At 42.7% G+C, this 23,949-nt stretch overlaps 1 protein-coding gene across 2 annotated transcripts in view; it reads left to right on the top strand.

The window, feature by feature from the left end:
* The window catches only part of PCDH15 (protocadherin related 15), a 2,278,876-nt gene that overhangs the window by 1,303,326 nt on the left and 951,601 nt on the right, over window positions 1-23,949 (top strand). The gene's annotated exons all lie outside the window — the stretch shown is intronic.

The raw sequence follows: 23,949 nt of genomic DNA, 5'->3' as shown, positions 1-23,949 counted from the left end.
TAGCTTTCTGAATACATGCATGTATATACAGGTAGAGTGTTAATGACCATATATCTTTTAAGAACAATACAGTATATTCATATACAGTATGTTTACAAAGCTGGCCTTAGCATTAATGGCAACCTAAATGACAAACGGGTGTAGTATGGTATGCAGGCTGTCGGGGTCCCGGCGCACAGCATACTGGCACTGGAATCCCGACCGCTGGCATACCGACAGTGTGGCGAGCACAAATGAGCCTTTTGCAGGCTCGCTGCACTCACCACGCTGCAGGCATCTATTATCCCTCCAGAGGGATCTTGGTCCCGCAAGAGGGAGAAACGGTGTCGGTATGCCGGCTGTCGGGATTCCAGTGCTGGTATACTGTGCGCCGTGACCCTGACAGCTGGCAAACTGAAGACCACCCTGACAAACACATTATGAGCACTCCCATCAGAAAGAAACTCAATAAAATGCATTTATATGACAGCAACAGCCTTCTAATAATCTATTGAACACAATTTTCCATAGATTTGTAGTATGGATAGATATTTAGCACTACACCTCACATAGATAACAGAAATGATTAGTGCTACACTACAACTTGTTCCTACATGTGGAATAAAACATGTCATGACCTTACATCTAGCATACATAGTTAGAGACAAGCTGCTATACAGTTGCCCTTATGTACAGAGTAATTAGACATGCTGATAATAACATTTAATATGTATGGTAAGAAAATTGCTACACTTTTAGTTTATATATAGCATAATGATAGATAATACACCATATAACCAGATATATTATTTCACAGTTGTCAATTCATACACAATTTATCCACATTCATTACAGTGTAATATTGGGCTGTGCCTCTAGATAAATAATTTTCCATGAAAGAACAGAAACAGCTTTTTTAAACTTTTAATTAAACATTATACAAAAGCTTTGTTCTCCATTATATAAACCGTAAATGTGATTTTAATGCCTTCCACCATATAAAATGTTGTAAAGATCTTTATAGTTGTACCAGGACCCTAAGTAGGGGTAACCATGTCAACCTATGTGTACGACGACATATTGGTTGTTAGCCTAACATTCACGTCAACATTCCGATATGTCAACATTCTGGTGTTGACCTTCAGAAATGTCGACTAGCTGACCGGATACCCATGGTTAGCCTGTAACTGGTAGTTTACTCTACAAACAGTATAACAGATATACAGTATAAGCAAAGCAAGTGGACCAATTAAAAAAAATGCATTTTGATGATTGTTCTTTTTTGTGACGAATTAGAAATAAAATACAGAATTACTCTGTGTCAAAAGGAAAATCATTTAGTTGTTTTCCTACTTCATGGTTGAGCAATTATCTTTGATTATTTTGAAATACTGGGCACAAGCAAAACATTAAAATATTTTTACCATTACATTTTATTTCATCATATTACAGATCTAAAATGCTGTCATCTTGATTACAATTTCAGCGATCATTAGATGACTGAGAGTTGAATCAAATAATTAAATGCTTACTTATTGGAAGTTTGTCAAATCCACTAATACCCCTTTCACACATACAAGAAAAGGCCACGCTTTGCACGTGAAGACGTATGAATCCGGGATTTTGTTATGTCTGAAAGCACTCTCTTTACCAGAGATGCTCGTTTGCTAGACCCGCAATATCCCTTCTGAAAGGGGTATAACAGATTTTTGTGGCAAAAATAAATTGACTACAATTAATTGGGACCCTGTGATTAATTGAAACTCAGCTTAAACCTCGCAACTTGTAACGTACACCTGGCAATAGTCTACCATACTCCCTTATTGTTGAAAAATGATACAGGATTATGGTATACAAAGAGATCATGAACTAGAGCATATTGAGTTTTGTGAGTGCACTTTCCCCAAAAAGTTTGCTCAGTTACCGGTATTAGAATGATAATTAGTATCAGTTCATTAAAACTAACCACAGTAGTGCGTAATTCTTACTGAAACTATCAATGTTCTATTCACAACATACAATATACTGTAATATATCCAATCCATTTTGCAACAATAAACTTAATCAAAGCAGTTATCTGTTTCCCCTCTTTGTAATAATTCAATAGGTATTCACTGGTAGGTTCTGTAGTATTACTATTACAAATGAGTCTCCTAATTGAGAATGATCAGGTACTATATGGTAATTTCCTCTTACTCGGTCTCCAAGGGCTGTTTTGACATTAGGAACAAATGTACAGTTTGCAAAGGTGATTTTGGAAATGTTTTCCCCATGTACAAATTGCCTGTATTTGTGAGCAGCAGTTTAGTGCTCACATAGCTTTCTGCATGCAGGCATATATATCCAGGTAGAGTGTTTATGAAAATATCTTTTAAAAACAATATATTCATATAACTATACAGGTTGAGTATCCCTTATCCAAAATGCTTGGGACCAGAAGTATTTTGGATATCGGATTTTTCCATATTTTGGAATAATTGCATACCATAATGAGATATCATGGTGATGGGACATAAGTCTAAGCACAGAATGCATTTATGTTTCACATACACCTTATACACATAACCTGAAGGTCATTTTAGCCAATATTTTTAATAACTTTGTGCATTAAACAAAGTGTGTGTACATACACACAATTCACTTATGTTTCATATACACCTTATACACGCAGCCTGAAGGTCATTTAATATAATATGTTTAATAACTTTGTGTATTAAACAAAGTTTGTGTACATTGAGCCATCAGAAAACAAAATTTTGCTATCTCACTCTCACTCAAAAAATTCCATATTTCGTAATATTCCGTATTTCGGAATATTTGGATATGGGATACTCAACCTGTACAAAGCTGGCCTTAGCATTAATGGCACCCTGGATGACAAAAACATTATGTGCACTCCTCCTATCAGAAACTCAATAAAATGCATTTATATGACAGAAACAGTCTTCTAATAATTTATTGAACATGAGTTTGCATTTTTCCATAGACTCATAGGATGAATAGATATTTAGACCTACACCTCACATAGATAACAGAAATGATAAGTGCTACACTATAACTTGTATGTACATGTGGAATAAAACATGTCATGACCTTATATCTAGTAGTGATGTGCACCGGACATTTTTCGGGTTTTGTGTTTTGGTTTTGGATTCGGTTCCGCGGCCGTTTTTTGGATTCGGACGCGTTTTGGCAAAACCTCACCGAAATTTTTTTGTCGGATTCGGGTGTGTTTTGGATTCGGGTGTTTTTTACAAAAAACCCTAAAAAACAGCTTAAATCATAGAATTTGGGGGTCATTTTGATCCCATAGTTTTATTAACCTCAATAACGATAATTTCCACTCATGTCCAGTCTATTCTGAACACCTCACACCTCACAATATTATTTTTAGTCCTAAAATTTGCACCGAGGTCGCTGGATGGCTAAGCTAAGCGACACAAGTGGCCGACACAAACACCTGGCCCATCTAGGAGTGGCACTGCAGTGTCAGGCAGGATGGCACTTCAAAAAAAATAGTCCCCAAACAGCACATGATGCAAAGAAAAAAAGAGGCGCACCAAGGTCGCTGTGTGACTAAGCTAAGCGACACAAGTGGCCGACACAAACACCTGGCCCATCTAGGAGTGGCACTGCAGTGTCAGGCAGGATGGCACTTCAAAAAAATTGTCCCCAAACAGCACATGTGTTAGGCGCCGAGGGTCCGCCCGTCAGTGCGGCCCGGCGCCTAGCAACTAGGGACGCCGCAGGCAGACAGCCGCCGGCTCCCTAGCAACGCTAGACGCCGGGCGCACGGAGCCGCTCTGACCATAGCAACGGGGACGCCACTGTCGGACCGCGTTCCCCGTTGCTAGGTCTAATGAATCAGGTCAAATTGCATCCTGGCCGTGCAGCATGCAGCTGCACGGCATAATTAACATTACCCTGTCTGGATCCGGATTGGAGGGGTTCTAAATAAAAGCACTCTCAGGGCTTCTCACAGACGCCGGTGTTAGCTTCCTGTTGCTGTGTCTGTTACAGAGAGTTTCTAGCCCTGCTCCATCCGGTTGTTCCTGTCCTCAGTGATCCAGTACTCGGAATTTGTCATCTTTCCTGGAGTCCTACCGAGCACCTTTAACATCCAGTGGTGTTCGTGAGTCGCGGCGTAGCCGTGTGTTGCGGCTTGACCGCTTACTATTTATTATTTAGTTTTATTGTGTTCCGGAGCTTTTGCGGAGGATTCCGCTCCCACTAGTCCACTCTGGTATCCAGCGGTGCTGGATAGGAGTAACGGATCAGTGGATCTTTGGTTGTCCTTTTCCCTGGCGGTTTGTCCGCACATACTTTTGGTTAAGTTAGATAGCTTGTAACCCCTGGTCTGGTTGCTTAGTCAGAGGGCCCCTTGTTATCACCCTGTCTCGGATTTCCCTTTGTCTCCCATTAAGACCTGAGGGGGCATCGGGGTTGGGCAGACATAATCCGCCCTTCGAACGCGGCTGCCATGGGCTCAAGCAACCATAGTCTCGCAGGGGATTTCTGATAACACGGGCGAGACAACGGAGTTAGGGCGCCAGGGGTTACTAGGCTTTCCTGCTCCCGTAACCAGCATATCTTTCCAGTACTCAGACCTCTGCCATAAGATCTCATCTGGTCTGGAGTACGGGAATCATAACATTAACACCGGCCAGACTAAAAGTTAAAATTAACAGGAGTTAATTTTTTCCCTTATTCAGTTGGGAGATTTTGTCAGCTTCATGAATCCCACCGGTGTTGGGCCAAATCCTGGCCAGCTTTTAGTTAGCCAGATCCAAGAGCTTACTCAGATGGTTCAGGATCTGTCCCTTCGGGTGAGGTCACAGGAAGATCTGTTACGGACTTCCCCGAGGGTCATTCCTGAACCAAAAATGCATCTGCCTGACCGTTTTTCTGGGGATAGAAAGCAGTTTTTTAATTTTAAAGAGTCTTGTAAACTGTATTTTCGTTTAAGACCAGTATCCTCAGGTACGGAATCTCAGCGGGTAGGAATTATTATTTCTCTGCTACAGGGGGATCCTCAGACCTGGGCTTTTGGTTTAAAGACAGACGATCCAGCTTTATTGTCTGTAGACGCCTTTCTGGGGTCCTTAGGGCTTTTGTATGACGACCCTGATAGAGAGGCATCCGCCGAGAGTCAGTTGCGTGCTCTCAGACAGGGTAGGAATCCCGCAGAGATTTATTGTACAGAGTTTCGCCGTTGGTCGAACGACTGTGGATGGAATGACCCAGCCTTGCGCAGTCAGTTTCGCCTCGGCTTATCCGAGTCTATAAAAGACAGTCTCCTTCAGTATCCCGCTCCTGAGACTCTCGATAAACTCATGGAGCTCTCTATTAAGATTGATCGTCGTCTCAGAGAGCGGAGGGCTGAAAAAGGAGCATCTGTCGGGTCTACTCCTTGTGTTTTTTCCATTCCTGTGTACATAGAGGAGCCCATGCAGATAGGCCTCTCCAAACTGTCTCCAGAAGAAAGAACCAGAAGGCAAAATTCTGGTCTTTGTTTATACTGTGGGGGTAAGGGACATTTTGCCCGTAGTTGTCCGAACAAGTCGGGAAACGCCTCGACCAAGTGAGTTGTGAGGGGGTTCACTTTGGTCTACAGCTTATCTCCTCAAATAATTCACTGTTGGTTCCAGCTAAAGTTTCCTTTGGCAGCCTCTGTTCTTCGGTCTCGGCTTTTGTGGACAGTGGAGCTGCAGGGAACTTTATGGATTTAACATGGGCCAAGGCCTTAGGTATTCCTCAGTTAGCCTTGGGTAGGTGTATCACCATGCATGGTTTAGATGGGAGTCCCTTGTCCAATGGGGTTATTTCTCTCTGTACACCTTCTGTTCTACTTTCGGTAGGAGCTCTGCATTCTGAAAAGATTGAGTTTTTCCTTACCCATTGCCCAGCAGTTCCTGTGGTTCTGGGTCACCCTTGGCTGGCCTTTCATAATCCCATCATTGATTGGCAGTTGGGGGAGATCTTACAATGGGGTACCATCTGTAATAAGGAATGTATTACGCTTCCCATCAGAATTGCTGCTGTCATTCCCGCACCCATTCCTGTGGTATACCAGGATTTTGTTGATGTATTTTCCAAGGGCAATGCGGATATTCTGCCTCCCCATAGGCCTTATGATTGTTCTATTGAGTTAATTCCTGGTGCCACTTTGCCTAAGGGAAGGTTATATGCATTGTCCGGACCTGAAACTGTGGCCATGAATGAGTATGTTAAAGAAAGCCTAGGGAAAGGATTTATCTGGCCATCTAAATCCCCTTTAAGTGCAGGCTTCTTCTTCGTGGAGAAGAAGGATGGATCACTCAGACCTTGCATCAACTTTAGAGCCTTGAATAAAATCTCTGTAAAGAATACTTACCCTTTGCCGCTGATTTCTGTCCTCTTTGATCAGCTACGTTCGGCGGTGATTTTTTCTAAGATTGACCTGAGAGGAGCATATAACCTCATCAGAATCAAGTCAGGGGATGAGTGGAAAACGGCATTCAGTACTCAGTCAGGCCACTATGAGTATCTGGTTATGCCTTTCGGCCTGTCCAACGCTCCGGCAGTTTTCCAGGATCTCATTAACGATGTGCTCCGTGAATTTCTTGGAAAATTCGTTGTAGTCTACTTAGACGATATTTTGATATATTCTGACTCTATAGAACAACATGTTACCCAGGTGCGTCAGGTTCTAAAAAAATTACGTGAAAATCACCTATATGCCAAGCTGGAGAAGTGTGAATTTCATGTCACGGAGGTATCCTTTTTAGGGTACATTATTTCCCCTCGGGGATTCTGTATGGAACCAAAGAAGCTCCAAGCCATCCTTAGTTGGGCGCAACCCACCAATTTAAAAGCAATTCAGCGCTTTTTAGGGTTTGCAAATTACTATAGAAGATTTATTCACTCTTTATCTGACCTAGTTGCTCCCATTGTGGCACTGACTAAGAAGGAAGCAGATCCTACCAACTGGTCACGTGATGCGGAGTTATCTTTTCAGGCCTTGAAACAAGCCTTTGTCTCAGCCCCTGTCCTCAGACATCCCAACCCAGAATTGCCTTTCATTGTTGAGGTCGATGCCTCGGAGGTTGGAGTAGGGGCTATCCTGTCTCAGAAGGATCCGGATTCCCTAGAATTACATCCTTGTGCCTTCATGTCCAGGAAATTCTCATCTGCTGAATCCAACTACGATGTTGGTAACCGGGAATTACTGGCTATTAAATGGGCTTTTGAGGAGTGGAGGCATTGGCTTGAAGGAGCCACTCATACCATTTCAGTTTTGACTGATCACAAAAATCTTCAATACATTGAATCAGCCAAACGGCTTAATGCCCGGCAAGCTCGTTGGGCTTTATTTTTTACTCGTTTCAAGTTCATTATCACCTTCAGGCCAGGTTCCAAGAATACCAAGGCAGATGCCCTATCACGCAGTTTTCTTCCAGTTCAAGACAACAGTCCTGTTACTCCCATACTTCCGTCTTCAGTCATTCGGGCAGGCCTCACACAAGATTTATTTACCCAGTTGAAGCAGCTTCAACATCAAGCTCCTGGTAATACTCCTGCTGGTCGTCTTTATGTCCCCGAGTTTTTGAGAGCAACGGTTTTGACAGAGTTTCACGATAGCAAAGTTGCCGGGCATCCGGGGATCGCTAAGACTTTTGAATTAGTTTCCCGCTCGGTATGGTGGCCTGGTCTTTCCAAAGACATTAAGGAGTTTGTTTTTTCTTGTCAGGTCTGTGCACAGCATAAGGTTCCCCGTTCCTTGCCTATCGGTCAACTTATGCCCTTGAATGTTCCTCTTAGGCCATGGTCTCATATTTCCATGGATTTTGTGGTGGACCTCCCTCTATCAGCCGGATGCCGAGTCATATGGGTGGTAGTGGACCGTTTTAGCAAAATGGCCCATTTTATTGCTCTTCCCCGATTGCCATCTGCCCAGGGATTGGCAGTCTTGTTCCTCCGCCATGTTTTCAGACTCCATGGGTTACCCACTGATATTGTTTCTGATCGGGGTCCACAATTCATTGCACAATTTTGGAAGTCTTTTTGTGCCTCATTGAAGATGACATTATCTTTAACGTCTGGCTACCATCCCCAATCCAACGGGCAGACTGAGCGAGTCAATCAATCATTAAAACAATATTTGCGTTTGTACTCGGCCAAACTCCAAAATGACTGGTCTGAGTTTCTTCCGTTAGCAGAGTTTGCTTACAACAATGCCTGTCATTCCTCCACCAATGTATCTCCATTTTTTACAGTTTTTGGTTTTCACCCTAGAGCTAATTCCTTTTTTCAACATTCCTCTGTCTCCTCACTGACCTTGACCTCTCATCTCAAACTCATTTGGAGAAAAGTGCACCTGGCTCTCAGAAAAGCGGCATTTCGTGAGAAAATATTTTCTGACAGGCTCCGGCGGCCGTGCACTTTCAAAGTTGGAGATAGGGTATGGTTGTCGACTCGCAACATTAAACTTCGACAAACCTCAGCCAAATTGGGTCCTAAATTTATTGGACCATTTCAAATTATCAAAAAAGTCAATCCAGTGGCTTTCCGGTTACGGTTACCAAAAACTTTACGGATCGGAAATACCTTCCATTGCTCCTTGTTAAAACCTTATGTTTCGTCCAGTAAATTTCCTCGCAAGATCTCTCAGGGGAAATCACCAATAGACGTACAGGGTCAGCAGGAGTTCTTAGTGGAGAAGGTTCTCGATTCCAAGTTGTCCCGGGGTCGGCTTTATTTTTTGGTGCATTGGAGAGGTTATGGTCCTGAGGAAAGGACTTGGGTCCTGGATGAGGATCTCCATGCCCCGAGGCTCAAAAGGGCGTTTTTTCGAGAATTTCCTCAGAAGCCTGGCCTTAGGGGTTCCTTGACCCCTCCTCAAGGGGGGGGTACTGTTAGGCGCCGAGGGTCCGCCCGTCAGTGCGGCCCGGCGCCTAGCAACTAGGGACGCCGCAGGCAGACAGCCGCCGGCTCCCTAGCAACGCTAGACGCCGGGCGCACGGAGCCGCTCTGACCATAGCAACGGGGACGCCACTGTCGGACCGCGTTCCCCGTTGCTAGGTCTAATGAATCAGGTCAAATTGCATCCTGGCCGTGCAGCATGCAGCTGCACGGCATAATTAACATTACCCTGTCTGGATCCGGATTGGAGGGGTTCTAAATAAAAGCACTCTCAGGGCTTCTCACAGACGCCGGTGTTAGCTTCCTGTTGCTGTGTCTGTTACAGAGAGTTTCTAGCCCTGCTCCATCCGGTTGTTCCTGTCCTCAGTGATCCAGTACTCGGAATTTGTCATCTTTCCTGGAGTCCTACCGAGCACCTTTAACATCCAGTGGTGTTCGTGAGTCGCGGCGTAGCCGTGTGTTGCGGCTTGACCGCTTACTATTTATTATTTAGTTTTATTGTGTTCCGGAGCTTTTGCGGAGTATTCCGCTCCCACTAGTCCACTCTGGTATCCAGCGGTGCTGGATAGGAGTAACGGATCAGTGGATCTTTGGTTGTCCTTTTCCCTGGCGGTTTGTCCGCACATACTTTTGGTTAAGTTAGATAGCTTGTAACCCCTGGTCTGGTTGCTTAGTCAGAGGGCCCCTTGTTATCACCCTGTCTCGGATTTCCCTTTGTCTCCCATTAAGACCTGAGGGGGCATCGGGGTTGGGCAGACATAATCCGCCCTTCGAACGCGGCTGCCATGGGCTCAAGCAACCATAGTCTCGCAGGGGATTTCTGATAACACGGGCGAGACAACGGAGTTAGGGCGCCAGGGGTTACTAGGCTTTCCTGCTCCCATAACCAGCATATCTTTCCAGTACTCAGACCTCTGCCATAAGATCTCATCTGGTCTGGAGTACGGGAATCATAACAACATGATGCAAAGAAAAAAAGAGGCGCACCAAGGTCGCTGTGTGACTAAGCTAAGCGACACAAGTGGCCGACACAAACACCTGGCCCATCTAGGAGTGGCACTGCAGTGTCAGGCAGGATGGCACTTCAAAAAAATTGTCCCCAAACAGCACATGACGCAAAGAAAAAAGAAAGAAAAAAGAGGTGCAAGATAGAATTGTCCTTGGGCCCTCCCACCCACCCTTATGTTGTATAAACAGGACATGCACACTTTAGCAAACCCATCATTTCAGCGACAGGGTCTGCCACACGACTGTGACTGAAATGACGGGTTGGTTTGGACCCCCACCAAAAAAGAAGCACAAACTGGCTCTACAGAGGCAAGATGTCCACCTCATCATCATCCTCCGATTCCTCACCCCTTTCACTGTGTACATCCCCCTCCTCACAGATTATTAATTCGTCCCCACTGGAATCCACCATCTCAGGTCCCTGTGTACTTTGTGGAGGCAATTGCTGCTGGTGAATGTCTCCACGGAGGAATTGATTATAATTCATTTTGATGAAAATCATCTTCTCCACATTTTCTGGAAGTAACCTCGTACGCCGATTGCTGACAAGGTGAGCGGCTGCACTAAACACTCTTTCGGAGTACACACTGGAGGGAGGGCAACTTAGGAAGAATAAAGCCAGTTTGTGCAAGGGCCTCCAAATTGCCTCTTTTTCCTGCCAGTATACGTACGGACTGTCTGACGTGCCTACTTGGATGCGGTCACTCATATAATCCTCCACCATTCTTTCAATGGTGAGAGAATCATATGAAGTGACAGTAGACGACATGTCAGTAATCGTTGGCAGGTCCTTCAGTCCGGACCAGATGTCAGCACTCGCTCCAGACTGCCCTGCATCACCGCCAGCGGGTGGGCTCGGAATTCTTAGCCTTTTCCTCGCACCCCCAGTTGCGGGAGAATGTGAAGGAGGAGATGTTGACGGGTCACGTTCCGCTTGACTTGACAATTTTCTCACCAGCAGGTCTTTGAACCTCTGCAGACTTGTGTCTGCCGGAAAGAGAGATACAACGTAGGTTTTAAATCTAGGATCGAGCACGGTGGCCAAAATGTAGTGCTCTGATTTCAACAGATTGACCACCCGTGAATCCTGGTTAAGCGAATGAAGGGCTCCATCCACAAGTCCCACATGCCAAGCGGAATCGCTCTGTTTTAGCTCCTCCTTCAATGTCTCCAGCTTCTTCTGCAAAAGCCTGATGAGGGGAATGACCTGACTCAGGCTGGCAGTGTCTGAACTGACTTCACGTGTGGCAAGTTCAAAGGGTTGCAGAACCTTGCACAACGTTGAAATCATTCTCCACTGCGCTTGAGTCAGGTGCATTCCCCTCCTTTGCCTATATCATGGCCAGATGTATAGGCTTGAATGGTTTTTTGCTGCTCCTCCATCCTCTGAAGCATATAGAGGGTTGAATTCCACCTCGTTACCACCTCTTGCTTCAGATGATGGCAGGGCAGGTTCAGGATTGTTTGGTGGTGCTCCAGTCTTCTATACGCGGTGGCTGAATGCCGAAAGTGGCCCGCAATTCTTCGGGCCACCGACAGCATCTCTTGCACGCCCCTGTCATTTTTTAAATAATTCTGCACCACCAAATTCAATGTATGTGCAAAACATGGGAAAAGCTGGAATTTGCCCAATGTAATGCACGCACAATATTGCTGGCGTTGTCCGATGTCACAAATCCCCAGGAGAGTCCAATTGGGGTAAGCCATTCTGCGATGATCTTCCTCAGTTTCCGTAAGAGGTTGTCAGCTGTGTGCCTCTTCTGGAAAGCGGTGATACAAAGCGTAGCCTGCCTAGGAACGAGTTGGCGTTTGCGAGATGCAGCTACTGGTGCCGCCGCTGCTGTTCTTGCTGCGGGAGGCAATACATCTACCCAGTGGGCTGTCACAGTCATATAGTCCTGAGTCTGCCCTGCTCCACTTGTCCACATGTCCGTGGTTAAGTGGACATTGGGTACAACTGCATTTTTTAGGACACTGGTGACTCTTTTTCTGAGGTCTGTGTACATTTTCGGTATCGCCTGCCTAGAGAAATGGAACCTAGATGGTATTTGGTACCGGGGACACAGTACCTCAATCAAGTCTCTAGTTGCCTCTGAATTAACGGTGGATACCGGAACCACGTTTCTCACCACCCAGGCTGCCAAGGCCTGAGTTATCTGCTTTGCAGCAGGATGACTGCTGTGATATTTCATCTTCCTCGCAAAGGACTGTTGGACAGTCAATTGCTTACTGGAAGTAGTACAAGTGGTCTTCCGACTTCCCCTCTGGGATGACGATCGACTCCCAGCAGCTACAACAGCAGCGCCAGCAGCAGTAGGCGTTACACTCAAGGATGCATCTGAGGAATCCCAGGCAGGAGAGGACTCGTCAGACTTGCCAGTGACATGGCCTGCAGGACTATTGGCTTTCCTGGGTAAGGAGGAAATTGACACTGAGGGAGTTGGTGGTGTGGTTTGCAGGAGCTTAGTTACAAGAGGAAGGGATTTAGTGGTCAGTGGACTGCTTCCGCTGTCACCCAAAGTTTTTGAACTTGTCACTGACATGATAAATGCGCTGCAGGTGACGTATAAGGGAGGATATTCCGAGGTGGTTAACGATCTTACCCCTACTTATTACAGCTTGACAAAGGCAACACACGGCTTGACACCTGTTGTCCGCATTTGTGTTGAAATAATTCCACACCGAAGAGCTGATTTTTTTTGTATTTTGACCAGGCATGTCAATGGCCATATTCGTCCCACAGACAACAGGTGTCTCCCCGGGTGCCTGACTTAAACAAACCACCTCACCATCAGAATCCTCCTTGTCAATTTCCTCCCCAGCGCCAGCAACACCCATATCCTCATCCTGGTGTACTTCAACAGTGACATCTTCAATTTGACTATCAGGAACTGGACTGCGGGTGCTCCTTCCAGCACTTGCAGGGGGCGTGCAAATGGTGGAAGGCGCAAGCTCTTCCCGTCCAGTGTTGGGAAGGTCAGGCATCGCAACCGACACAATTGGACTCTCCTTGGGTATTTGTGATTTAGAAGAACGCACAGTTCTTTGCTGTGCTTTTGCCAGCTTAAGTTTTTTCATTTTTCTAGCGAGAGGATGAGTGCTTCCATCCTCATGTGAAGCTGAACCACTAGCCATGAACATAGGCCAGGGCCTCAGCCGTTCCTTGCCACTCCGTGTCGTAAATGGCATATTGGCAAGTTTACGCTTCTCCTCAGACGCTTTTAATTTTGATTTTTGGGTCATTTTACTGAACTTTTGTTTTTTGGATTTCACATGCTCTCTACTATGACATTGGGCATCGGCCTTGGCAGACGACGTTGATGGCATTTCATCGTCTCGGCCATGACTAGTGGCAGCAGCTTCAGCACGAGGTGGAAGTGGATCTTGATCTTTCCCTATTTTAACCTCCACATTTTTGTTCTCCATTTTTTAATGTGTGGAATTATATGCCAGTAACTATCAGTAGCAATGGCCTACTACTATATATACTGTGCACAACTAAAATGCACCACAGGTATGGATGGATAGTATACTTGACGACACAGAGGTAGGTAGAGCAGTGGCCATCCGTACCGTACTGCTATATATACTGGTGGTCACTGTCAGCAATCTGCAAAACTAAAATGCACCACAGGTATAGAATGTAGATGGATAGTATACTTAATGACGACACAGAGGTAGGTACAGCAGTGGCCTTCCGTACCGTAATGCTATATATTGTATACTGGTGGTCACTGTGTCAGCAAACTGCAAAACTCAAATGCACCACAGGTATAGAATGTAGATGGATAGTATACTTAATGATGACACAGAGGTAGGTACAGCAGTGGCCTTCCGTACTGCTATATATAGTATACTGGTGGTCACTGTGTCAGCAAACTGCAAAACTAAAATGCACCACAGGTATAGAATGTAGATGGATAGTATACTTAATGACGACACAGAGGTAGGCACAGCAGTGGCCTTCCGTACCGTACTGCTATATATAGTATACTGGTGGTCACTGTGTCAGCAAACTGCAAAACTAAAATGCACCACAGGTATAGAATGTAGATGGATAGTATACTTAATGACGACACAGGGGTAGGTACAGCAGTGGCCTTCCGTACCGTACTGCTATATATAGTATACTGGTGGTCACTGTGTCAGCAAACTGCAAAACTAAAATGCACCACAGGTATAGAATGTAGATGGATAGTATACTTAATGACGACACAGAGGTAGGTACAGCAGTGGCCTTCCGTACTGCTATATATAGTATACTGGTAGTCACTGTGTCAGCAAACTGCAAAACTAAAATGCACCACAGGTATAGAATGTAGATGGATAGTATACTTAATGACGACACAGAGGTAGGTACAGCAGTGGCCTTCCGTACCGTACTGCTATATATAGTATACTGGTGGTCACTGTGTCAGCAAACTGCAAAACTAAAATGCACCACAGGTATAGAATGTAGATGGATAGTATACTTAATGACGACACAGAGGTAGGTACAGCAGTGGCCTTCCGTACCGTACTGCTTTATATACTGGTGGTCACTGTGTCAGCAAACCGCACAACTGAAATGCACCACAGGTATAGAATCTAGATGGATAGTATACTTAATGACGACACAGAGGTAGGTACAGCAGTGGCCTACTGTACCGTAATGCTATATATTATATACTGGTGGTCACTGGTCAGCAAAACTCTGCACTGTACTTCTCCTATATAATATTATACTGGTGGTCCCCAGTCCCCACAATAAAGCAGCACACTGAGCACAGATATGGAGTGTTTTTCAGGCAGACAACGTATACTGGTGGTCACTGTCAGCAAAACTCTGCACTGTACTCCTGCTATATAATACAGCTGCTCCCCAGTCCCCACAATTAAGCAGTGTGAGCACAGATATATGCAGCACACTGAGCACAGATATGGAGCAATTTTTTCAGGCAGAGAACGGATAACTGGTGGTCACTGATCAGCAAAACTCTGCGCTGTACTCCTCCTATATTATACAGCTGCTCCCCAGCCCTCCCCACAATTAAGCAATAGTGCACAATCAAGTTCAACAATAACGGAGAGGACGCCAGCCACGTCCTCTCCCTAACATTTCCAATGCACGAGTGAAAATGGCGGCGACGCGCGGCTGCTTATATAGAATCCGAATCTCGCGAGAATCCGACAGCGGGATGATGACGTTCGGGCACGCTCGGGTTACCCGAGCCATACGGGAGAATCCGAGTATGCCTCGGACCCATGTAAAATGGGTGAAGTTCGGGGGAGTTCGGTTTCCGAGGAACCGAACCCGCTCATCACTAATATCTAGCATACATAATCAGAGAAAAGCTGCTGTACAGGTTTCCTCATAAACAGAGTAATTAGGTGTGCTGATAATAACATTTAGTATGCGTGGTAAGCAAATTGCTACACTTTTAGTTTGTATACAATATAACATAATAGCAGATAATACACCATATAACCAGATGTATTATTTCACAGTTGTCAATTCATACACAATAAGTAGAGATTCCGAGAAATACACCCATCGTACACGCTGAGTGTAATATTTTCCATGAAAGAATAGACACAGCTTTTTAAACTTAATTAAACATTATACAAAAGCTTTGTTATCCGTTATATAAACTGTAGACATAATTGAATGCCTTGCACTCTCATAATGTGATATCATGCTTTACAGCAAAGGTAATGTATAAAGATCACTTGTTATATCCTTGAAAATAGATCAGGATTCAGAAGGCTGACATTCAAAACATCAACAGGTTCTGAATGCCGACAGGCAGAAAGTATGGATGTAGGATAACAGCAAATATGTCGACATACACTTATGTCGATGTGGTTAAAATGTCAACGCACTGAGAATGTTGACATTTAAAATGTCAACACCACAATGTTAATGTATTGTTATCTGCTAATTTTATTGTATCCCTAAAAATTAACAAAAGCCATATGTCAGCATTATGGTGTCAACATGTTAGATGTCAACATTCTGAATCTGTTGACATTTTAATCATGTCAACCTAAGTGTATGTCAACATATTGTTTTTAGCCTAACATTTATCTCAACATTCTGACTGTTGAAATTCAGAACCTGTCAATATTCTATTGTCGACCTGAATGTCGACTAGCTGACTGGATACCTATGTTTAGCCTGCAATTGTAAAATTGTCATACAAACAATATAACAAATACGCTACATATAAGCAAAGCAAGTAGACCAATTTTAAAAAAAATGCAAAAACTGCATTTTGATGATTGTTCGCTTTTGTGATGAGTTAGAAATAAAATACAGAATCACTGTATGTGTCAAATGGAAAATCAGCTAGTTGTTTATCAGCTGCACAGTTGAGCAATTATCTTAATTATGTATTGTTTTAATACTGGGCACAAGCAAACATTAAAACATTATACCATGTCATTTTATTTCATCATATTACTTAATAGATCTAAAATCCTGTCATTTTGATTACAATTTCAGTGATCATTAGTTGACTGAGAGTTGAAGCAAAATCTTAAGTGCTCATCTATTGGAAGTTTGTCAAATCCGCTAACAGATTTTTGTGTCAAAAATCAATTCATTAAAATTAATTGGGGGTTGCTGGCATTATATGAAGTGGTGAAATGAGAAAGCTCTTGGTTACTGATTAAATAGAAGCACTTGTTTTTATATAATTACAATAGAGTCCACTAGTGTAAAAAAACAAAAACTCAAAAATAAACTTTGTAAAACAATCATGTTTCAAAAGCGAAATAAACTTTTGAAAAGTGGGAAAATATTTGTGATTCCTAATGTTCTATTTTTTTAATGAAACTGTATTGCATTCTTTAGGTGAGCACTTAACCCAGGAGTGAATTTAGGGGTGAGGGCGCCCCTGGACACAACATTAATGGCTGCCACCACCCCCACCCCCTTTATTATTTTAATTGATTGGTGATAAACCCTCATTTGCAATAGAATAATAAATTATGTATACATCGTAGAACAGTTTACAGGAGCAGTATGTGCATGTCCTACTAATTTTTACGCCATTGAAGATTGCATACGGTATACTATGGTGGAAATATTTTGCAGTTATTGGTAACTGCAGGCTGAAAGTACCAAAACAAGCACCCAAGTGCAACCCTCCTAATAAGTGCCTCAAGTGCCTAACGGGAAATTCACCACTGAATTATACATTAAGGCAGCACAAGGCATTTTCTGGGCATGTCATCTAGAATTAAAACTGAAGTGCTTACTAGCATTTTTTAGGATATGTAAAAAAAAATGTACTTACTCCCTTGCAATTTGCGTTCATTAGATTTTGTTTTCTAAGGGTTTCTTACTCTATTCAATGTATTTAAGTCAATGGAGTCAACTTCAATAAACTCTCAAATGCTAGTCAAAATGCTCATTAACAAATGCATGTTAGCACTGGTGTCAGGGACAAATTAACAATGTGGCGGATGGTTATAATTTTTATATTTATTAAAAGCCACCAACTTTTTTGCAGATATTTAAGGCTTATCTAACCTGTGCAAAATACTGTTTGATTATATTAGATAATAGGGTGCAGAAGGCATATTTAGGAGGCGTCTCCTGTTTAGAAGAAGTTCCCTCTCTTGCAAAAGGGTGCACAGTATTTTCCTACAAATAAAAAATTACTATTTTTCCACTTATTCTTTTTTTTATATTGGGCCTTGTCTTCCTCTATTAATGATAAGTTTTTTGCCCTTTCCAGTTGCCCATTTGTAGAGTGCCATCACTAGGGTTCTCACCATCTACCATCACTGTCTACCCATGTCCCTGGGGTGTGTAGGCTTATTGAACTTTTGACTCTCCAGCTCTTATGCAACTACAAGTCCCAGAGTTGTCTAGTCATTCTGAGACTTATTTTTATTTTTATATATATATATATATATATATATATATATATATGTATGTATGTATGTATGTATGTATGTATGTATGTATGTACAACCATTCTGTGGAGGATATTGAAATCTTGATTCAAGAGTTTCAATACATAATAATTAAAAAATAAAGTAAACAATAAAAAATGTGATCACCTTATGTTGATCAACTATAGCGCATGGGGTAAGGAGAGAGCAAAAAAAAAATCTTCCCTATATTGTTATTAATATTGTAGTTCTGTAAACTGGGTACAGTAATCACTCTCATCAGCAGCTAGTACAATTACCTTTCAAATATTGCAGGGAAATTAAGTGCAAGATAAAGCACAGCATGAGATAATCACTTAATCCTAGTGACTATTATGAGCATTTTTGGCATTGGGCAGAATCAATTGTGTATTTAAAAGATAGGTTGACGGAAACAAGGTTGCAATTTTTGCAATATATTCACTATAAATCTAATTATGTCCCAATGTGGCATTGAGAAAATTCAGAACATAAACACCTAAATATCTGTACACACTAAGCTCAAGGGTGCTTTTAGTAAACAGCAACTTTTCATTACACTGAGTGTACACAATTTTGCCTACAGGATTGAAAAAGGCAATAATGTTAAATGCATGACCAAGCACTATTTAATTTTATTACAATTTAATTTAAAACCACTAAATAAAAAAAATATTTGAAAGCCATGTTTAGTAAATACCCCTAACACTAAGAAAGGAGTATTCAATTAGCTCCAGTAATCTCGAAGCTGTTGAATTTGCCCCCCTGCCTATTTAATTGCAGGCCATTTTCATCCTCTTTTAAGGCATTTTTGACAATTCCTTTTCACCTTTTTTTTCTAGTAAAAGAGGCATTGGAAAAAAATGCCTCAAAATATGCGAAAATGGCCCATGTTTTCACTGACACAAGTGAGAAAAATGTGGATTCGTTGATCCACATGTTTTTTGCTCCTGCTGCATTTTTCGCCTAGGCATAAGAAAACGGCCCTGCTGTTGAATACGGAAAATCCCCAAAGTCCAGTTTTTTCGCCCAGGGGAAAAAAACGGACATAATTGAATACCCCCAAAGTGGTGGGTTATACATCTGCATTGCAGATAACCTGCCCAGAAAACAATGAGACTCAAAAGGGCAAAGCATATGACATTTCAAAATTTTATAAGAACGACTTTAGATATTCATAGTACAAGGTCACTTCAATAGAATTTGTGTTTACATTTGCGATAACTTAATGAATATTGATGAAAAGGCAGAATTTTAATAATCTTTCATGTTTCGTTCTCATTTTTCAGTACGGATTGTAATTGCAAAGCTGCATCTGTGACGGCAGGCTGAGTAAGTCTGAGCTTGCATCTTGTGAAGCAGTCCTTGGCCTCGCCACTCCCGGAAAATGGGGCGATATGCTCCTGTTTCCATCTATGCGGGCCACCCCCATCCCTCCCCTCTAACACCTCTACCAGTCACTCAAGTAGAGGTGTTCTCATTCCTGCGATGCGCAGAACGAGTCCTGCATGTTCGTAGTTCCCAACCATCGGGAAACTGCAGTAAGGATCACATAAGCAATCCTTACTGAATTACGCCATAAATAAGCCTTTTAAGATTTTAATTAATCATTGAAAAGGGGTAGATGTGACATTACAATTACACCTGAAAGGATTTTTAATATATACCTAGTAAAGATTAGATATTTTTTAGATTGATCAAGGGGCGTCACTTACGTTGTGAACACCCGGTGCGGAGCCCACAGAAAAGGGAGCGTGGCTTCTGAGAGGGGGCGTGGCTTCATGGGAGGGGCTTCACATTCTGAACTTGTTTTCTGTCACTTGGGGGGTTCAGGAGATGCGGTCTGCCTCCTGCAGAGTGCTGTTTCTGCAGTGGCGGCTCCTACATAGTGACAGGAGTCGAGTGCTGCACATAATGTAACAGTGCAGCACTCGTCTCCTGTCACTGAGCAGGACCCGGCATTTTGGTGTCACTGGATTGATCCCAGAGTACTGTAGCCTATTTAAGAACACCATTTTTTTTGTTTTTGAAGTTTCCCCATATAAGGGTTCCAGTAACTTGAATGATCAGTAACCATGTATAAACAGAACAGACAATGTTATGTCTCTATCAAGCATTGTCTGTTTTTCTTAAGAAATTGCATGTCTTCCACTGTCTTCAGTGAAACTAATTTTTGTCGTTGGTGTTTCTGGCATGCTTCTTTTGGCCATTTTGCAGTCTGTTCTCCAGGGTCAAATGTCCAGAACTATTCAGGTAGGCACACCATCAACCAGTGAACGGTCCAGAGGAAGCAGTTAACACATTAACTGGAGACACAGGGATGCTTACTGGCTGATGGCTGGTCTCATTAGCTTGAGCAGTACAGATGGTGTAATGGTTAGCATTACTGCCTCACAGCACTGAGGTCATGGGTTTGATTCCCACCATGGCCCTAACTATGTGGTGTTTGTATATTCTCCCACTGCTTGCATGGGTTTCTTCCATGTACTTCATATTCTTCCACAATCCAAAAATATACTGGTAGGTTAATTGGCTCCCAAAAAAATAAAAATAAATGAACCCTAGTGTGTAAGTTTGTGTATGACTATGTACATGGGCAGACTAGATGGTCAAGTAGTTAATATTTGCCAACTATGTTTCCATGTCTAGTTCCAGGCACTTTACCTGGGAGAAGAGACCGCACAACTTAATCTGCTAGTAACTGAATCTGCCCTGTAGACAGACTCCCCAAATGATGCCATGTTAAATATTGCTTACATCAACTGTTGCTTAAATCACTTGTTTCGCAGACTGTTTTCTGGCATTTTTCTGTCGAGCAGCTTTTTATTTCATTGTCTACATAAATGGTGCTCTCACTTATTTGTTTTACATAGAAGCGGATGATGTATCTAATAAGCTAGTCACTCTGTCTAGATGACACTTATAATTCATCAAGGTTCCTGAGGTGTTTGATAAATGGGCTATTTCAAACAGCAAATAGCATGACCACTATTATATCTCACCCGCCTGACAAATACTTATTTACGTGTAGTTAATAAATCATGTAATTAGCCTTTGGACCGCCTAATGTTGGTGGCTTGCTTCTAGCATAATCTTATGGTAGGATCTGCTTAACCATTTCTCTCCATAGTGAGTCTGCCTTCCTCTGTAAGAACTATTTTGCATGCGTAATTTATATATACATCCATTTTAATAATAATAATAATAATAATAATAATAATAATAATAATAATTTTATTTATATAGCACTCTTTCTCCAATAGGACTCAAGATGTTACTTAATAGATACATAGCATAATATTGTACAGAAACAATGAAGTACAGAACAGTTTTTCATAAAATACAGAAGCATGTAGATACTAAAGGGATATTATGGAAATGCTTGAGTAAACGTATAACAAATGTATAACAGTAGTTTATTGTTACTAGTATTACTGTCAGTAAACAATCATATATGTTCTGTTGCATAGACAGTAGCAATACTTATTTTTACCATATAAATTCCCATTTAAAGGGATTTGAAAAATGAACCTTCTGCAGGAGTTAGATCCTCGTCAGTATGTTTTTTTTCTATAGCCAGGGCAAGGACACTGTACTGGGATATGTTAACACACCCCCTCTGTAGAAACCAGAAGGCAGCAAGGCCATGATGTCACGGTGGTGTTGGTACACCTCCAGTGCACTCCCAGGACCACAGAGATCCCCAGGCAATTTGTACCCACCCTCTGAGCCTTTGTCCCTAGCATGCTGCATGTTGCACAGTATTATGTAGTACTTCATGTTGTAATAGATATACATATTAACATTTTAGCTTTTTACATTTAAGATTACAGTAACTGGTGAACACCTGCAATGGTCCTACTTATATATGTATTTTGCAAGGGTTATTTATCAATTTTCATACATATTTCCAACATTTAATTCTAGTGTATTTTTACGTTATGTGTACATAAGTTATAATTACTAAAGCCATTTGAAGCAACCACAAGGAATGTTGCTATTTAGGTGTGAATCTTATTTTATATTACATAGTCCATATACATTTTTATAGCTTGCACTAAATCATAAGTTATCACCCATAAGCAGGGGCGTTTTAAGAGAGGAGGAGGCCCATGTGCAGCCTTCTGCTTCAGGGGCCCCCTCCTCTCTGACTGATGCACAGGTATTTTAATACTTACCTCTCCTGGGTCCCCCGGCGGTGCCATCCCTCTCTGCAGCGCAATAGAGTCTGAGAACAGACTATATTGCGCATGCGCTAACCTCCGGGAACACGGTGCGGCGGCCATTTTCCCGAAGAATTTGCTAATGCGCATGCGCAAAACTCCGGAAAAATGGCAGCCGTGCCATCTTTCTGGAGTTTTCAGCAAGCACAATAGAGTTTGTTCCCCCTAGTGTTCAAACTCTATTACGCTGCTGAGAAGGGATGGCTCCAATGGGGGACTCCAGAGAGGTAAGTATTAAACAAATGGGTGCAGTGTGTGCGGGGTGGGCCCCCCTGGACCCTGGGGGCCCGTGTGCCTCGCACACACTGCACCCATTATAGATACGCCAATGCCCATAAGCATTAAAAAAACTATTGTAATACATTACCTTGAACTGTATTTTAAAATAAACACACAGAAGCTTTTATTGACTGTAATAATTATAACACATGGTGGCCTAGAACACATTGCAGCCATTCAGCTAGAGCCAAACAAAACTGAAACCAGTGGGGGTGACTCTAAATCTCAACTTAAGCTGTCGAGACCAATCACAAATCTGGACCCTCATGAAAAAGGTGTCAGCTTATCATTGCACAGCCAACACTGAGGGGTCTATTTATCAATGATCACATGTGCAGAATGCAAAGATATTGGGAGGGTTGCCACAATCTGAAGACTGCAGTAGCTGCGGGGACCAATATTGGGAATGCTTCATATTCTGAATATTGGTAAATTGGATTGTATATTGTAAGCATGCGAGCAGGGTCTTCCTACCTCTTGGTGTGTCTTTAACCCTGTTTTGTTCTATTACTGTTGTAAAGGGCAACAGAATAAGTTGCGCTATATAAAAAACTGTTAAAACTGTCCAGGCGTTTGGAGGGCGGATGTCTGACGTCAATCCCAGGACCATCGTCGCTGGATACGTCGCACAGGGTAAGTAGGTCTGACCCTGGTCTTGTTTTGCAGGAAACTTTTTTAGTATAGCAGGGCTGCACAAGCGATTGCAGCCCTGCTATGCTAAAATACACTCCCCTATAGGCGGCGTCTAGTTGATCGCATGAGCAGCAAAAAGTTGCTATGTGCGATCAACTCGGAATGACTACATCAGTTATTTTTACAAGACATTAAAGCATGGGGCTAAATTTTGAACTTAGCTAGTAACACTGCTGTTTTGAAGTGGTGTGAAGTTCTAGTAATAAAGTTCAAGTTCCACTTTTCTTTCACCATTACATAAAATGTCAAATTCACACAACGGCTGGGATGTAATAAAGTCCGAGTTCGGCTGCGGTGCGGGATGCCGGCTAAACTAAGATATTTTTAAAGGGGCAATAATGTACAAGGCCAAACCATGCTTTATACATGATTGCCCCTTAAAAAAAATGTCCAAGTTCAGCCAGCATCCCGCACGGCCGACGAACTCAGACCTCATTAAATCCCGCCCTACATTTGTAAAAACACAATTTGAAGAAATAACTGTCTATGGCAGTGGTTCCCAAACTGTGTGCCGTGGCACCCTGGGGTGCCGCGGGACAGTTGCAGGGGTGCCTCAGGTTGGTGCTCCAGGACCAATTCAAACTATTTATTGTCAATGTAACAGGCAAAACTAGTGCTTATGGCTGCCAATCATAAAATATGTGAACAAACAGAAGTGAATCTTGTCCCTTGCCACAGAACTGAACCTAAGGATGACATCTAAACATAATTTACGTAATTTAATATTTCTTTCTAAATTTCTCAATAAGAAACATTTGGCCTAGGGGTGCCGTGAAAAAAAAATCTGTTACTCTAGTGCGCTGTGATTCAAAAAAGTTTGGGAACCACTGGTCTATGGGGTTATTTCCATTAGAAGCCAGGAGGGGTGAGTTGCCATTGTAATGGCATAGAAACATCGCCAATGGCCATGCAGCTTGCCCTCCCTTATAGCCTGTTCTCACCCCAGACTCATAGATCTTTGTGT

The sequence above is a fragment of the Pseudophryne corroboree genome, chromosome 3 (genome assembly GCF_028390025.1).
Source record: "Pseudophryne corroboree isolate aPseCor3 chromosome 3, aPseCor3.hap2, whole genome shotgun sequence".
Classification (NCBI taxonomy): Eukaryota; Metazoa; Chordata; class Amphibia; order Anura; family Myobatrachidae; genus Pseudophryne; species Pseudophryne corroboree.
This window is presented reverse-complemented; position numbering and strand designations above follow the sequence as displayed.